The sequence below is a fragment of the Myotis davidii genome, unplaced genomic scaffold, assembly GCF_000327345.1.
Source record: "Myotis davidii unplaced genomic scaffold, ASM32734v1 scaffold1671, whole genome shotgun sequence".
Taxonomy (NCBI): Eukaryota; Metazoa; Chordata; class Mammalia; order Chiroptera; family Vespertilionidae; genus Myotis; species Myotis davidii.
Genome location: NW_006285368.1, coordinates 140,008 through 143,364, shown reverse-complemented (window position 1 = coordinate 143,364; position 3,357 = coordinate 140,008).

Here is a 3,357-nt window from a genome sequence, read left to right as displayed (position 1 = left end):
TGACAGCAAATGTATGGGTCATGTGTTTTTAATCCATTCAGCCACTCAATGTCTTTGGATTGGAGAATTTAGTCCATTTACATTTAAAGTTATTATTGAAATGTACTTGTTTGTAGCCATGTTTATTTTTGTACCTGTTTTCTTTCTTAGCTTTTCTTTTCTTCTTTTTACACCAGTCCCTTTAGCATTTTTTTGCATTGCTGGCTTGGTGGTGAGAAACTCCCTTAGCCTTTTTTTTTTTGTCTGCGACGCTTCTTATTTCCCCTTCAACTTTGAATGGTAGCCTTGCTGGATAGAGTATTCTTGGATTCAATCCCTTGCTTTGCATCACTTTGTAAATTTCTATCCATTCTTTTCTGGCCTGATGTGTTTCTGTTGAGAAATCATTTGATAATCTAATGGCAGACCCCTCATATGTAACTTTCCGTCTCTCTCTTGCAGCCTTTAAGATTCTCTTTGTCCTGAACATTTGCCATGATAATTATGATGTGTCTTGGTGTGGTTCTTTTTGGGTTCTCCTTGTTTGGGACTCACTGTGGTTGTGTGACTTTTTTCTTCCCTATAGCAGGGACGTTTTCTGACATTATTTCTTCAAATAGGTTTTCTAATCCTTGTTCCTCTTCCTATTGTTCTGGAACCCCTATTCGTTTGTTGTTTCATTTCATGTTGTCCCATAGCTCCCTTAGGCTCTCCTGTCTTTTAATTTTTTTTTTTTCCAATTGCAGTTCAGTTTGGGTTTGTTTTACTTCCCTGTCTTCTAATTCACTAATTTGGTCCTCCCTTTCTCCTAGCCTACTTTTGAAACTTTCCATTGTGTTTTTTATTGCAGCTATATCACTCTTCATTTCTTCTTGGTTCTTACATAAGTTGTTGATTTTTTCATCCATTTCTTCTTGATTCTTACACAGGTTGTTGATTTTTTCCTCCATTTGGTTTATGCACTCTGGGACCCTTATTTTGAATTCCTTTTCTGACATACTGCATGCCTCTGTTTCACTTAGCTGCTTTTCTGGGTAGTCCACCTTTTCTTTCCTTTGGGGGTTTCTTTGTCTACTCATTTTTGGTCTCACCCACTGATGTAGATGTCGAGTCATGCAGAGGCAGCTGCTTGGGCGGCAGTGGTTCCTCGGGCTGCACTTGCTCAAGTGGTCGCAGTAGTCATTGCTTCCAAGTTGGCCGCAGCTCCTCTGGTGGGTGCTGTTCGCAGCACTGGTGTCTCCTCTGGTTGGTAGGTGAGTCTGCTCTCACAGCTGCTGTTCCTTGGACAGGGGTGGGCTGATCACTAGACTTCTGCTCTTCAGGTCGTGTGGGCTGAGCGCAGCTGCTTCTCCTTGGACAGGAGTGGGCTGTTTACATGGCTACTGCTCACATGGCTGCTGCTCCTTGGATCGGGGCTGGCTGTATGCTGCTGCTATTCCTCAGATGGGGCATGCTGCTCGTGAGGCTGCTGTTCTTTGGACAGGGGCAGGTTGCTTACAGGGCTACTGCTCCTCGTATGGGTGCGGGCTGTTCGCACAGCTGTTCCTCAGATGGGGGGTGGGCTGCTTATGTGGGTGCTTCTCCTCGCGTGTGTCTGCTGCTCCTCGGACCAGTGTGGACAGCGCAGGGCTGCGGCTCCTCAGACGTGGGTGGTCTGCTCGTGTGGCTGCTGCTCCTCGGACTTGGGGAGGCTGTTTAGGTGGCTGCTGCTCCTTGAATGGGAGCGGGCTGCTTGCGGCGATGCCATTCCTCATATTTGTGTGTGGCTGCTGCTCCTTGGACCAGTGTGGGATGTGCAGGACTGCCGCTCCTCATATGTGGTCGGTCTATCTGTTCGTGTGGCTGCTACTCCTCAGACAGGGGCGAGCTACTCGGGCGACTGCAGCTCCTTGGGACAGAGTGAGCTGCACGTGCAGCTGCTGCTCCTCATACAGGGGCTCTCTGCTTGCCTGGCTGCTTCTCCTCAGACAGGGGATGGGCTGATTGTGTGGCTGCTTCTCTTCGGGTGGGAGCGAGCTTCACATGTGTCTGCTGCTCCTCAGATGGGGGCAGGCCGCTCACCTAGCTGCTGTTCGTGGGACAGGTACAGGCTGCGTGTGTCTGCTGCTCCTCGGACCAGTGTGGACAGCGCAGGGCTGCGGCTCCTCAGACGTGGGTGGTCTGCTCGTGTGGCTGCTGCTCCAGTGGGGGGTGTGCAGGAGGCAGCCGATCCATGACTCTCTCTCATCACTGATGCTCCTCTCTCTCCCCCTCTCCCTTCCTCTCTGAGGTCAGTGTCTGTTTGAAAAAGCTCACAGCCCTGGATTTGGGGTGAGCTCCCACTGACCTGGCCACGCCTTGACGAGAGAAGCATCCTTGGATGGGGGCAGGTTTCTCACACACCTACTGCTCCTCAGACAGGAGGAGGGTGTGGGCTGCACAACTGCTTCTCCTTGGATGGGGACGGGCTGCGTGGGGCTACCGCTCCTCAATCGTGCGCAGGCTGCTCGTGGGGCTGCTGCTCCTCAGATGGGGCAGGCTACTCACATGGTTGCTGTTCCTCAGATGAGGGAGCGGGCTGCTCACACAGCTGACAGCTGCTGCTCCTTGGAGAGGGGCAGGCCACGTGAGGTTTCTGCTCTTAGGCCTGGGGCAGGCTGCTTTTGGGGCTGCTGCTCCTCAGACGTGGGTGGTCTGCTCGTGTGGCTGCTGCTCCTCGGACTTGGGGAGGCTGTTTAGGTGGCTGGTTGCAGTGCCCTGGGCTAAGGCGTTGGGCCGGTAAGAGAGGAGCACGCTTCAGAACTCTCAGGAGCCTGCACTCAGGGTGGCTGTAGACTCATTGACCTTGGGACCACAGCCGAAGTAGCAGGTCCCTGGCAGGGGTGTCTGTAGAGTCCCAGGTGTTATCTGAGGGCACCCTGGGTGGAGGTAAGGCCTGGCTCCCAGTTACAGCAGCTCTCCCCTTAAAAATTCTAGGCTTCTGTGGGCGAGTTGGCCTCCTGGAACTGCTTACATGGTAGTAGAGGCTGCCTAGTTAGGCGAGCCCATTTAGCCTGACCCGAAGGCCCTGTGGGATCTATCTGTGCCTCACTCACATACACACACACACATCCCACAGGACCACACACTCCTCTTTTGGTCCCTCACTGACTCACGCTCTCTCCCTCACTGCCGCCTTCTTCCTGTCTCTGTAGTTGGGTCTAGGGTGTTATTGACCCGTTTGTGGATGGAATTTCCTCTCCAGGTGTCTGGTTATGAGGCTCACTCTCTAGCACCTGTCCAGACAGGATATAATTCACCTCGTCAAGACACAACACAAAGGGACCAAAGCACAAGTGTACTCACAACACAATAACCCTACTATAAGTGCCCACCTGAGAAAAAGAGAATTAGGGGCGT